Source organism: Solanum lycopersicum, chromosome 12 (genome assembly GCF_036512215.1).
Source record: "Solanum lycopersicum chromosome 12, SLM_r2.1".
NCBI lineage: Eukaryota > Viridiplantae > Streptophyta > Magnoliopsida > Solanales > Solanaceae > Solanum > Solanum lycopersicum.
The window spans coordinates 52886707-52902262 of NC_090811.1; the positions used below are offsets into that span (position 1 = coordinate 52886707).

Consider the following 15556-nt stretch of genomic DNA (forward strand, 5'->3'; position numbering starts at 1 on the left):
AATTGTATTGTATCCTATTGTTTTATAAAAGTATTATTATATTATATTATATAAAAATAATATTATATTATATTATATATTTATTTTTGATTTATTTTATAATATATTTGAGTTAATTTTTAATGTATTGGAATTAGTTTTTAATGTATTCGATTTACATATTATGTATCTTGTTAAATTCAAATGTTGAATACACATATGGAATATCTAACAAAACGAATTATAAAATTTGAAGGATGAGAATGTGTTAAGGCTAAACATGTGTGAATGCAGGTTAGCATTTATGCCATTTCATTCTTTCACCTAATTCTTTTGCTACTAAAGTCATGTGTCCGTACACGTGCCTTTATCAGACCCCACCCCACCCCTTCACAATTAAAAAAAATCAATAATTAATTAGCAATTAAAATAATAATTAGTGAATAATTAATAATTGCTAAAGTCGTTTATTGTTATTAACGAAGCACAAAACACCAAAACAACACTGTACCGCAAAATCTCATCCATCAGCATCACCGTTAATGTGACGGAGCTGACATATTAATACTACTAATTACTAATTACTCACTAATCACTCACATTAATTAAAAAATTTAAACAAAACTGGTAACTGAACACAAAATTAAATTTTAAAATTATGAATATTAAACCATTTATACTTATCGCCGATTAATCTGCTGATGAAATCAAAGAGGCACAAGCGGGTTAGACCCGAATACATCTCCGAAATCCTGAAAGAAGTCCTCTACGGGCCAGGATGAAGATCCAAAACCATAATCAGTAGTACTTGATCCGAATAACATGTTATTGCAGTCGGGTAAAGTATCCGGTTCAAAAAACAAGTCGGATATGGTAACAAGGTTCTCGAACTGAAACAAATCATTGGGGAAGAAACTCTCGAACGGTGGTAAATCGCAGAAGTTTTCCGACATGGAAATGTCATTTTTGTCCCTGATATCGGAGGGTAAAATCGATAATGACTCAGCTTAAGCTTCCTCGTTATTCTGAGATTCATCAAATGAAGTTGAAGCACACCGTAGAACGGACTTCGGGTGAGCGTTGACCGTTGTGGGATAATTCGCCAGAGTTGTAGTCGGAGCAGCTGGTTTTCGTCGCCGGAGGAGTGGCGAAGAAGAGGGAACAAATAGAGAATAACGATTACAGCAAGAAGAAGGAAAAAACAACCATCAAAGTTTAGGGAAAAATAAAACATTAGAGAAATCAAAGAAAAAATTTGAAGGAGCCTTACCTGGGATGAATGGGAAAAACATAGAAGAGATTTTCATCAATCAAGTAAAAAGCAATAAAGGAAGAAAGTTGAAAGATGAAGCTAATGATGTGTCATTGACAATATCTCTGCACAAGACACCTAATCTATAATAAAGCATTGAAAGGACAAGACACAAAAGCAAGACACCTAGCTATATTTGAATATTGAAATGACAAAAATAACCTTAAATGTGATGACACAGACATGTTGAAATAGCCTTCTTCTAATCTCTCTCTCTCTCTCTCTCTCTCTCTCTCTCTATATATATATATATATATATATATATATATATAAATGTGAATCCAAAACCGCTGATGTGGCAGCCCCCAATGGCCACCATTTGAAAATTCTTATTTTATATTTTTAATTAAATAAAAATCTGTGTTTTATCCAAAATAAAAGTAACCCCTCATTTAAAATATCACACTAAATAGCAATAATTAATTAATTAGCCCCCACTAACATCTTCTTAATTATCCAATTTAATACATTACAGAAGGCAAACGGCAACAATATCATCCTTGGGCATAGTTTAAGAAAGCAGGCAAATCCTCCTTTTATGTTTTCATCCTCCTCAAAAGGTTTGATTACCAACACTAATTTTAATAATCCATATGGTTCGTTCCGTTTTCAAATCGTCTCTTAATCTTCCTAAATCTATCTCCATATTAAAACCTTCTTGCTAATTCTTGGAGTTGAGTATGAGCTAGAAATGGAGATGGGCTCATTCTTTTCTGTACTCATTGGTGAGCAATTTCAAGAATTTGGGTCGTTATTTTCAGCTAAATACAACACCAATGGTAATCTTCTCCCTCCCAACTTCATAAGTAAGTAGCCAATCTTCTCCTTCCCAACTTCATAAGTTTCATAAGGTATGTATTATGTTTTGATGTTAGGTTTCTATTTTGATCTTCATGATTTGTAATTGTCATGTTTTTAATTTGTATTAATCTTAATTGATTTTTGTGGCCTTTCATATCCTAATTCTTCTTATATATATAAAATAATAGTGTTTTATCAAGTCGATATTTATATACAGTGTGTTTGACTAAAAATTTTAAATGACTACCTCATTTTTAGCAAAACGTCTTCCTTATCTGTAGATGTGGTTGGTTGTTTATATGGAATCGGTGATATGGAAAGCTTGTGCGAACCGGGAAAAAAGGGAAAGTCTACATTGTTACAAATTAGTAAGTCACTCATCTTATTTTAATTAGTTTGATTATGTCATCTTCTTACAAAATAATAGTTAGATACTTTTATGATAGTTAATCTTAGGTGCTACTAAATTGGAATTCATTTGAAATTATTTTGCTTACATATTTCAACCATCTAATTGATCTTTAACATACATAAGAAGGTGCGTAATTGACCCTGAATACTTTGACATTGAGGTGTATATAAGATTTGGATGCGTCTGTGTTTGATTTTAAAATAGGGCTATTAAAATAAGAGTTCTTCAATCTGGTAAGAAGGAAAAGAGAAAAATGATATTGGAGCTAATCTAAATGACTGTGGCTGCATTTCTTTGGACTATACGAATGAACAAGTGTGATAAAATTGCAGGGGAGACATTGCTTTGGACTGATAAAACATGGTTCAAGCTATATTCCAATATCTTTGACACACACACCTTTTTTGTTCCATTTGCATGTATGTTTGCTCATTGCACTTTGCTGTAAATACTATTTCCAACTCACTTTTTGCTATGTTAGTTTCCGCTTGATCATTTAATTGCCGCTCAAATGTGGATCATTTCAGTATGGCTAGCAGTTTGTACAAACTTGATTTGAATATATGAGAAGCTCCCATTTCAAGTAAAAATTTGTTAAATAGAAAATAAATGTCCGTAAAGTGTAACGAGCATCATGAAAACATTGGCAATCTTTGTACTTTCTTCCATTCGTTGGAAGTTGTGGATTTCGGCATTACTTGGCAACAAGTTATGGTTGATGTGACTTGCTTTTCTAGATTTTGCGAACTTAAATCTGTACTCTTCTATTTTGGAAGCTAAATTACTTAATTTTTTTTATCTTACTGAAAACTGTAGTTTTATGTTGATCCTCTAATTGTTATGTAGGGTCCTAAACAATGGGTAGCAGAAGTGCAATTTCTGGGAGTGGTAGATCACCCAAATCTTGACAAACTTGAATATTGTGACGTTGGCTTATTTGCATGAAGAATTGGAAGTTCAGGTATTTTATCTGAATATTTTCTGATGTATTTGTCTAAACTTTTCATAAATATATATTGCAAGTGTGTGAACTCTTAGTTGGATTTCTATTTTCTTCAATGTATAACCCAATTGTGGCGTATTGCTTGATGCTGAAGGTATATAATCATTGATATCACTTCACCTTTGTGGCCTAAAAATGTTAAAGCAGAGTTTTTCTATATGTTTTCATTTATTTTTCTGAATTTTTTGACATGGAGTGTCTGTGTTTCATCTTTAATTCTATCTGTAAATTAAAGCAATGTATTTAGTCAAAGACCATTTCAAATTAAAACGTCATCTGCATTGACATATTTATTGTAGTGGTAAAGTATTGCCGAGTTGCATTCCAAAAATTTCTAAACACTTTTTTGGAGTCATTAACTTGAGCTTGGACAGTATAATACGGGGCCAACATTAATGAACAAATAATTGGGATGGATCTAACTCAAACATCATACAATATAGTGTGAAGATAAATAACTCAACCCAAAAAGTAACTCAAAAAGTAATTCAAAGAGTGAATTTGTGTGAATCGGCCAAATATTCTTAGCATAAGTAAGTCAAATAACAACAATTTTTCGTTTAGACTACTAATCGATTAATTTTATTTCATCTTTACAATTCTTGGTTATATGAATTATATAGTTTGAGATAGATAACTTCCAAAATGCATTCATTTTTTTAAAAAAAGTAGATGGGTTTTTTTTTACTATGCAGTACTTTGTATTCTTAACTTTTAAAGTTGTCCACATCTCTGTCTGAGAGTTTCTGGCCTTAAGAAGTTTGGCCTATTCTGAGCATGTTTGTATTTTTCTAGTTAATAAAGAAAAGAGTGGCGAGACATAATAATACTAATAATAGAGGGAGATAATGATAATATATCAGACACACACAATGCATAATAACAATAGTCTATGAAGTGAGTTGAGAATCATGAATTCTCACGCTCAAGAAGCTGCAAATTAAGTTAGAACATTGTCTTGCTATCTTCATAACCAAGTTATCATAACGTCCATTCATACACGTATATATACACGAAAGATAGTGATGAACCTAATATTTATTCCCTCATTAAACCATCTCTTACTGTATTGTACTCTGAACAAAAAACTATTCTATGAAATTTAGTACAACAAAGTACTCTAGGAAATTAGTAATTTACAAGATGTATGTAAGTCCTAATAAACAAAAAATGTACAAAGCATATCATACTGTGTTAACTTCAATCCCAACAACTGATTCAGAATCTGCTGTATGCGTCTAGCTCTGATTATTAATATGTCTGGGGAGGAATAACACAGATACGATTAACGGATTAAGAACAGAACCTGCTACTCTAAATTTTGGATTCGTCACTGATTCAACACACATATATATATATACCAAGAGTGCTCCTATAAAGACAAGTCACAAGTCTGTTTTGCTTCCAGGGCAGCTTATTTAAATCGAAAGAGACTACAAAATTTCTTCCATTACTAATCTCTTCCTAAATCTAATAAGATTCTGTGGAATAGTATTCTCAACAAACATTCACCCTCTTCCAAAAGTTATATTCTAGATAGTTGTAAAATTACAAATCAAATTATTTTGAGGAGTATCAAATAATAATAATAACGTTGTTCTAATAAATGTTGCACCTACTGAAAAGCCATAACAGATTTGATTTTTGTTTTTTGTTCAAATGTGGTTTGGGCTAATAACTTAATACTGGATCAATGACGCTAAAAGCCTAAAAATAGCTTGTGGTTTTCGAAGTATAGGTAAGGGCAAACCAAATAAAAAAAATAATTTGTTTATTTTCTTTTTGCTTCTCTTTGTAGTTTTTTGAGATTTTTTTTCTTATTCTTGTAGTTTCTACCGACACTGATTGTCTTTATTCACTTTGTAAATTTGAAGAATCAAATTATGTTATGTTGAGAACATGATCTTCATGCTAAAAGTCTTCTTTGAATGCCTATATCCTGGCGGTTTTGGATAATGTTATGTTGAGATCGATGGTTATAATTCTTTTCCTTGGAATTGTATTCATTTGGCTTTGGCTATAATTCTTTTTCCTTGATTAATGTGATGTCATGTTCTATAACTAACTGCTTCCTATTCTAGCTCTCTGCTTTACTTTCTGACATAGGGCTTAATATCCGAGAAGCTCATGTTTTCTCAACAATTGATGGGTACTCATTAGATGTATTTGTGGTGGATGGATGGCCTGTTGAGGTATGATCTGTGTTGCTCACCATTTTTAGTAGGTTTGATGTACATATTCTAACATCTTGTTTCCTATCAGTGTTTCTACATTACCACTTACTTTTGTGTGAGTTCTCTGGTGGGTCTTCTTAATTTAATAGATTTCAGTTTTGGGGTTTAAAGAACGAATGATTTAGGGATTATATGATTGTAATCTTAATTTAGTCTCTCAACATGTTTGCGCATCGCGCGTTCCTAACAACTATTTTAAAAATAATGACCCTGAATACTTTGACATTGAGGTGTATATAGGGAACCAACAGATTGACCAAACAGATGGTAATTACATTTAATGTTAAAATTCAAATCATTTTAAGGATTAACATGGTTAATAAATATGTTGATAAATTTACTTTTTGAAGAACAATCAGGTATCTGTTGATGTGTTGTTGACTGACTTGGAAGATTATGAGGATGAAGTACATGTAATTAATGGTGCTAAGAGTAGAAAACGAAGAAACCTAATCATAGATGATGAGGAATTAAGCATTCAAGACACAAATAAGGTCAAGAAGTAAAGGGATTATTGTTGGTCATAAATGACTAGGAATAAGTGTTCATCACACAAATAAGTTAAAGATGTAGAGGGATAATTGTTGCTTCTGATTGTTTTCTGTTTTTTGAGCTAAGTTTAGTTGTTTCGTCCTTTTATAATTTACACTTTAGTATAATAGCTAGCCACATTTGAGCTTAGTTAAGTTATTTCGTCCTTTTACCATTTTAAGTTTAGTTTAATAAGTAGCTCCATGATGTCCGTAGTGATATTTTCTTACTTGTATGGTTTTATCCAACCTTAGACAACTTATATTATTAATCTATTTCATTGTTTGCATATGATGTCACTGTCAACAAAATCGAATCTGTTTCTTCTTCAATTATATATCCCTATATCAATTCCCATGTTGCACAATTCATTTCTTTGGTGCTTGCTATCTAGCCGTACGTACAGAGTGTACTCTTTCCTACTATTCATTTTACAGCCACTTCTAATTGCAAAATTAAAATAGAGTATGGGATAACTATGACATATAAGCAAGCTTAATTAGCCCACAAAAGAGGCCTGCAAGCTATATATGAAAATTTCAGTGAAGGGTACCTCCATATCGTGAGCAAATAAAGAAGATAACTTCAGAAATAAAAATATAGATGAGTTAATTCTTCCCGGCTGGTAGTTTTTCATTAAATTAGAATGGGAAGTGTTAAATACATGAGAATATATAGAGCTGCATATTATTTATCAGTAAGTTGTAATTTAAGTGGATATTTAACCATGGATGACTTAGTTTCTTAAAATTGTCTTTCATAAGTTGTCTTTAACTATAAAACTTAACACATAGAGGTATTTGATGTCACATTCACTTTTGGATTTGTGTTGTTGAAGAGGAGATTCTTTAGGTATTTATACACCTGTCAAATGATGGTATCCACCCCATCCACGAGATAACTTCCGAACAAAATAACTTAGTTACTTGTAATTTCCTTCCGCCAGTTGCATTTGAAGAATAGTTTCAAGTAGGTCTTCCATAAGTTGCCTTAAGACTAAGACTAAACACATATAAGTAGTTGTTGTTACAATCAATTTTGGGTTTATGTTGTTGAAGAAGATAACAACATATTGCAGATTATTAAAAAAAAATCAGGCAGTCGGATAGGAAAGGCAACAAGGAATCTTATTAAGTGAACTGCATTGAGTATTGCAAAGACCTATTCATGCTTAACAAGATGGAAATGAGAGGAGTTGTGTTCTATTTTATGCGTTATTACTTATATGGGTTCTCTATGTTGGAGCTCGACATGATGAGTGCAACTAAGCATGATATGTTCAGTGATTCTTAAAAGTTAATCTGTCTCAGAAGTTAGAGTACTCACCTTCGCAAAAACGAGTGTTTTTTTATTTATTTATTTTAGTTTCTAAGGTTAAAAACATCATCGTTCAACATTAACCTTCTTTCCATTCGTGAAACTTATACAGAAATACTACAATGAATAAGACAAATAAGGATCGCCCCCAAACAATCAATATAAATTATGATCAGAAAATATATTCTCTAACCATCATCTAATAAATAATGATATGCCGTATTTGATGTAAATCGATATATATTTTAGCAATAAAAAAAACTTTTTAACAAAGTATATATTCTAAATTTATTCATTAACAATGTATTATTCTCATTAAATAGATACTAAAGTTCATAAGTTTCATCATGTATGATAATTTCAAATGAAAACAAAATGATATGCTCAAATAATATAATCATATAATACATCCACAAGAAATAACTTCCTACCACATATTAATTAATCCTCGCGCGAAGTGCGGATATGTTCCCTGAACCTCGTTCTAGTGATATTTTCTCCCTTTTGAAACTGAAACTCAGTTGCCTATCTGATCCTTGGTCTAATTGGGCCTTTCTCTATAGTAGTAAAGTAAAGTAATAATTTGGAGTTTTAGCTGAATAGTGTTAATTGATAAAGAACCCTACTGTCTAATTTAGGATAATTATTATTATTATTATTATTATTATTATTATTAGTTGATGTAATAATAACATTACCGAGTAACTATAAATGAATGCTATACTTTTAGTTGGTCAAGTCATTAAAATAGTTTAAATAATTATTCTTTTATTTTTTCAAATTTTGATTTAAATAAAATTCATATTAATAAATTTTAGTGAAAAAATAATCAAATAAGTTGACTGACTTTGTAAGATGTAGTAGTTTATCATAAGTACCCTAACATTATTTTTCCATACCCAACTTCAATATTATCATAAGAATACTTTTATTTTTCATGATAGATAGAATTCTTACATTCTTAGTTAAAGTGTCTAAATTCGACCAAGAAAAAATAATATTTTGTCGTGTCTCTTTTCTCTCATACCTAACATTTTCAATAATGTCAATTATATTTATACTTTTAACTTATGTTGTTTCTTGTCGTGTTTTTTTACAAATCGGCCTTAAAATGTTCTTCATGTAAACCTTGTGTTAAGATAGTTCCAAAAAATAGTCTCTGAATGTTAAGATTCCATTCCTATTCATGTCCGGAAACTATGTAAAATCTGTCATACTTCGTTAATTTTCTTTAATGGCTTGATTATGTTTAAGAAAGGAGGCTTAGTTTTATTCCATTAATTCATAGGTTTGCTGCTGACTTTTCTTAGTTGTTGTGGATTTTTTTAAAAAACATTAGCTTAATTGGTCATTATTTTATGATTAGCATGACTTGGATTTTAGCATCTTTAGAATTTGTACTCCTTTACCTAAATCCATGTTGTTAGATTCAATCAAGTTAGTTACTGTGTATTAGTGTAGAAGCTGTTGTGATAATTTGTCTTTGCTACACTGTCACTCTTATTATTTCAGATGCTAATTGTTGTCACTCTTTATTTGCATGTGAAACTTGCCTAGAGTCAATTTTTGACTGTCATTTCCTATCCTTGCAGCTCATCGTTGGGGCAAAGAACCAACTTTATTGAGTCAGGCAAAGCAATAGAACATAAATACAGGATTGGAAATCCAGATTGCAGGTGTCTGAATATTAAATATACACTAAATACATTCGTTATACATCAAATATGTGGCCAAAAATGCAAAAATACAGAGTTGAGAAAAATACATGTGTCCGAGAGTAGGATACATGGAAAAAGCTGATATACATTGATATACATTCGATGTATACAAAAATGAAAATTTGGTTAAAGATTAAAAAAATTGCAGTGAAATTGGCCCAAGAAGGGGCCCATTTTCATTCTCTCTTTACTCTTCTAATTGTTTGTTATGATTGACTAATTTTTATTAACTCTAACTTTAGAATTAAATAATCCCCCAAAAGACAAACTATATTCTTTACGTTAGTTAATTTTTTTTATCAACTCTTCTATTTGTATTGATTATATTTAGGCAAAATCTTTTATCCTTCCTTTAATTTAAAACGATTTTCATGCTTTAGTTACTCAAATTGGTTTAAATTATTATTTAAGAATGAATTAAATAAATTTTAATTGATCTTTTTTTTTGTTTAAATTGTAATAGTTTCTTTAATTTATATATTTCAATTAAGATCTCCTTTTCTTAGAAGTGAAAAAAATTTATTCTTGCGTAACTATTCTTTCAAGTTTATTGTAAATTAACTTTATAAATATTATCCTAAAAAGCAGTCAAAATATATACAACAAAGTCGTAAGATAACCGCATGTTAGCGAACGCTTCAAATTTCTTAAAAATCTTCTTGAAGCGTAAATAAGAATCTTTTACCATTTCCGCTATATTTATAAAAATTTAATTTGTTAAAATCTTTAAATTAAATTTTGTTCATTTATTAAAAAATTAACTGGCGACTCTTTTCTAAGCACTTTTCTCAAATTGTTTTATACTTAGAACATTTCAAAAAGTGATTTTTCTAAAGATAGTTAAAATACGACTTAACACCACTTTAAAGAATCTACCATCTTAGAGCACATAAATAACTTTTTAAGTCTAGAAATTAATGGAAAGTGTCTCAAAGTCTTTGTTGAAACTCGATGGTTTTTTAATGCTCAAGCTCACTATCAACTTCAATAAATTTAATATATCGTGAAGCTCCACAAGTATGAAAAAAATTCATCATCCTTATGATCATTCCTGAACAACATGCATTTGGACATGCAACAATTTCTCATAATCAAGACCGAGATTCTTAACAATAGACTTGGTTTTATTGTAAGACGGAGACATGTTCAACTGGGGCATCTCCTCTTTTAAAAACTCTAAAAAGACAAGTGAATGATTCATTGTTTCATCCATATAGACACTTTAATAAATATAAGCGAATTGTGAATGATAATTTAGAGAATAATGTATAACCAATATATAATTCTTGGCTTGCCTCTTCAACTAGGTTGTAGAATTTCTTGGCATCTTCATTTGGACTATAATAAACTCCTTCAGCGTGTGCAACATTTCTAAATTGATCATTCAGCAACCCATCAATATCATCATGCGAGTAATCCATATCATCGTCAACATTCAACTTGGTATCTCATTCCATGTGATAGATCCATCTAGTATAATAGTTAACAAATCCATAGCATATTAGATGATCATACACTATATTCCTTCAAGTCCAACGAATATTAAAACATTTTGCACATTGACACTGAATTTCCTCTCCTTAAGGATCTCCATAAGAGTAAGCAAAATCTAGGATTGATTCAACACCAACAATATACTCTTTGCTATACCTTGCTGAATCCATCAAATCCTGAGAAGGGATATTTGAATTCCTCGAAGAAGAAATTAATATTTAATCTTTCAGTAGCAACCATTAAATCATTAACTAATTCACAAATAAGTTTTAAACTCATGAGTAATTATCACAATCATATATTATGAAATGATAAAAGTTTCTTACCCCTATCCATGACACTTGTGCTATGCCAAACCAAATCTTGAATCCTCCACAAATATTTTTGAGTGTTGATTATACTTCGAAGGGGAAATTAGTAAAATTAATAGGCTAGACACAATTAATAAAGAAAATAAATAAATAGAATTCAAATATTGAAATATTCAAAGCTAACTTAATCACTGCACCTAAAATCTAAATAAAATGAAAATCATGACTACATGAACAATTCGAGAAATTAATAAAGTAGAAGAAAGAAAAAAAATCATACTTATAAGATTTATTGTAACGAATGAGTTCCGTCGTAATAGAAAATCCAACGAAAAAAATTTGGGGTCGAAAAATTCTTTGGTAGTAACTTCAAAATTCCCAGCCTAGTCCAAATTCGGATAAAATGAGAGTCATTAAAGGTGCATGAAAATATGGTGGAAATTAGGTGAATGATTTATGATTTTGATTTACGTGTAGATAGATAACTCATTAAAGAATTCATACGACTTTATGAAATTCAATTTGGGTGAGTAGAACTCTCGTAATCGATCTTAGCGTAAAGGGTATCTTGCGTCGTGGGTTAGAGGTGTGTTGTGAAATGAGGATTTCAGAATTCTTGAAATAGCTCACTGGTTCGATAATCCCGCCCTAGCGAGGAGTTCTGCTGCTCCGGCGGAGATACTACAGCAGGATGTTGCCGTTGTGGCTGTCCAGACACGACTTAATGTTGTTAATAAACCCCTAAACGACCTTATTTGACATTTTTTTTATTTTTAGAGATAAATAACAAGACTAGACAAATCCTACTCATTTTCACCATTCTTGAGGCTAAAATTAAGTTTTAGTTTTTTCTCCCCGAATCCTTTTTTTGATTCGTAGAACGTAATAGGATAGGTTAATAACGATAAGGAAGGGTTTTGATATTGATTTGATGGTGAAAACAACCCTAAATTAGATAATTGGGATCATGGATTTGATCTAGGATTCATAGAATTGTTATAGTTTTGGGTAATTAATGATTGTTTGTTGATTCCCATTTTATGATGATTTTTTGTAGATCAAGAACAAGCTGAATGAATCGAAAAGGGAAGGATCAAGATTCTTAGGATTTCAAGATTGTTGTTAGGTAGGCGAGGGTTGTGATTCTATGAGTGTGTAATGTATGTGTGTTCGTGCTTCGTTACGTTACTTGTATGTATATGAATGATGCATTGTTGATCACACTTATTATAAATGATTATATGTCATAATCACTCTTCATTGTATGGATTGAAAGTATACTTGTGTTTGTGATTGTGGTGTGTTGATGGATCAAATTATGTACATTTCGACATAACTAATTGGAATCAAATTGCCACGTTTCGGTATAAAAATGGGATCAGATTGACACATTTCGGCATAACTATGGGATAGGGTACTACGTTCTGGTGCACTAACAATTTGGGTTTGAGTTCCATGAGAGGACCAACTACTTGACATAATTGTGTAATTTGAGAAATGTGAACTTAATTGTTATTCGTAAATGTTAATAATATCATATATGTTGATATATATTTATATGATTATAATGTCGTTTGACTTGCTTATGTTGCACTTAGTGGGATAGCCGCGTGAACCTACCAGTATAAAGTAGTTGTGTATTAATACTGCACTTACCCTAATTTTTGTTGAGTACAGGACATCTTCCGATGGCCATGGACAGAACTCACTTCAAAGATTTGTGAAGTGTTGCTTTCAAATTCAAGGGTGAGCAAGCATCTTTTGGGGTACTTTTGGATCCTCTTGGGGTCTATATCTACATTTCAGACTTAGAATAGTTCTTTAGACGTTTCTATGTTAGTTGGAGTTGTTACTCATCTTGTTTTAGACTTGGTTATCGTCAATAGTTTTTGTACATTGACTTTCAAGTTCTAGGTTAATTCGTCCGCATTTGTTTTAGTTATAGACTTTTGTTAGAGTTTAGTTGGAACTTTATTTATTTCCTTAGTATTTAACTTGCTTTAGGTAACTTAAATGCCTTAATTTTTGGTTTAATTGTTCGGTTTGTGTTATAGTAGTGATTTTTCCACCGGAGAGTTAGTGTGGTGCCAATCATGATGGTATGGATCATGAAAAATTTGATATCAAAGCCTAGGTTTGTTGATCTCGATGTACCAAAATGATTCTAGTAGAGTCTCGTGGAACAGTACGAGGACGCCTTAACTTTTCTTCGAGAGGTTATAAGAATCTAGGAAATATCTCTATTTTCTCTTGTATCCTTTCGTGCTATAACTTAATTCCAATTGGTATCTAACGATTCAAATTGGTATCTATGCTTCCTCACTCTTCTGTCCTAAGATGGTTAACATTAGATCCAACAGTGGTCATCTCACGCTACCATCAATGCCCCAACTAAAGAACCTGCACCGAGAGGTTGAGGTCGAGGCAGAGGTAGAGGAGGAGCTACGGTAGAGGTAGTGGAAGAGTATGCCTACTGAAAATGAGATATCGATTGAAAATGCTCATGTGAATGAGAACCCTCCTGCGCATAATGAGGAGATAGAAGAGGATATTGAGGATGGAGATGTTGATGAACTTGGACAAGAGAAAGAGGTGCCAGCGGAGACTATTATTGTTCTTACCTTGGATCCAATGTTAGCATAAAAAATCATGTCATTTGAAAGGTTTGGTTGGTCTTGGGATGCTTCACTATGTTCAAGCAACTCAAGCTCTCAACAATCCTCCTACTACTAGCACTACTCCTAGGGTGAGTGGAACGTTAGGTAATGATGCTTTCTAATATCCTTTGTTGGGTTCTGTTATGACTGGCAATAAGCATGACATGTTGACTAAGTTTTCGAAGCTTAAGACTCTAGTATTTCTTGGTTCTAAGAGTGAGGATACGTATGAGTTCATTTTGGATTTCAATGAGAGTATGCATTTATTGGGTATAGTTCACCAACATGGGTTGAGTTCGTGTCTTACAACTTTAAGGTAAGGCCAAGCAATGGCGGAGAGCTTCTATGAATTTTAGATATTCTACTTTACCTCCACCTACTTGGACCCAATTTCATTCTTTGCTCTTGGAGAAATATATGCCTAGAACAGTGAGGGATCACAAGAAAGATAATTTTATGGCCTTGGAGCAATGTGGTAAGTCTATGATTGCGTGTGACGCCAAGTTCCATGCTTTATCTAGATATGCTACTCAATTGGTGACCAAAGGGGAGGAGATGATCCACTTATTTATTCAGGGACTAAATTCCAAATTGCAAGTATTATAAGAACATATGACTTCTGTAGGGAGGATCTTCAATGAGGTGATAGACTATCTTAAGAAAATGAAGAGGGTGAAGCGAGACATACAAGATAAGGCTTTGGCTAAGAGAGACAAGAATTCTAGAAATTTTTAGGGCTCCTATTCTAGAGGATCTAGTACACCAACACTGACAGCCAATTTAGTCCTCTATGCCCACCTCTATGGGTAACTACTCGAGAAAACCATCTTATAATTTTCAGGATAGCTAGGGAGTCGCGCCTTCGATGGGAAGAAGACCATCTTTTGTTTGTACTTGCTATAATTGTGGAGAACCTAGGCATATGAGGAAGGATTTCCCCCATCTGCGTGTGTTTTATTTCGCGCAACAACCATCCAAAGAGTGGACCTGCGAGGAATGGTAATAATGGTAGAGGACGTCCACAAGGTGGGCGAAGATGTAATCAACAAGGCTATGGAGGTAGAGGAAATGGTAATACAGGAAGACGTAACGTACAACCATGTAGGGAGGTGGTTCGTTATGCTTTTTTAGGAAAGAATGAGGCAGAAGTGTTTAATGTGGTGATCACATATACTCTCATTGTTTGTGAACGAGTGGCTAATGATTTATTTAATATGAGTTCTACTTATTCTTATGCATTTGTGAGATTTACCTCCGAGTTTGATACGATTTGTGATGTACTTAATGCCCATATTCATGTTTTTACCCTAGTTGGAGAGTCATTCATAGTTATCCATGTCCATCGTGCTTGTCCTATTTTATTTATGGTATTTCAGACTTGGGGCGGATTTGATGATTTTGGATATGATTGACTTGGACGTAATCTTAGGCATGACTTGGTTGTCCCCTATTATGCTGTGTTGAATTGTAAGACTAAGTCTGTAACTTGGGAAGGGAAAATTAGAGTGGTAAGGGGTTTACAAGCCTAAGTAAGTGAAGATTATATCCTCCATTTGGGCTAGTAAATTAGTAGAGCATGGTTGTTTGGCTTATTTGGATCATATGAGGGATGTTGAGATTGGGGCTTTATCCATTGGGTCTATTCCTGTGGTATTTGAATATAATAAATTATTTCCTAATGACTTGCCTGATATTGCTTCGGATGGAGATGTATATTATTGCATTGATTTAGAGCCTAATACTCCTCCCATTTTCATCCCTCCATGTCACATGGCTCCGAAAGAATT

General features: G+C 32.3%; 2 long non-coding RNA genes across 4 annotated transcripts; one reads left to right on the plus strand and one right to left on the minus strand.

Moving 5' to 3' along the window:
• Positions 1–433: 433 nt before the first annotated feature.
• Positions 434–1384, minus strand: LOC109119115 (uncharacterized). The gene is made up of 2 exons (XR_002026321.3): positions 1250–1384; positions 434–1102 (listed from the first exon to the last, which is right to left on the minus strand). It is a non-coding gene; the product is annotated as an uncharacterized lncRNA (long non-coding RNA).
• Positions 1385–1708: 324 nt separating this feature from the next.
• On the plus strand, positions 1709–9537 carry LOC101266199 (uncharacterized). 3 transcript variants are annotated; one of them, XR_738871.4, is made up of 5 exons: positions 1709–2142; positions 2374–2460; positions 3351–3465; positions 5589–5699; positions 9182–9537. It is a non-coding gene; the product is annotated as an uncharacterized lncRNA (long non-coding RNA). The 3 variants fall into 3 exon arrangements; XR_183347.5 differs by having other exon boundaries at positions 1710–2097; XR_003244723.2 differs by having other exon boundaries at positions 1713–2460.
• The last annotated feature ends 6019 nt before the right edge of the window (positions 9538–15556 follow it).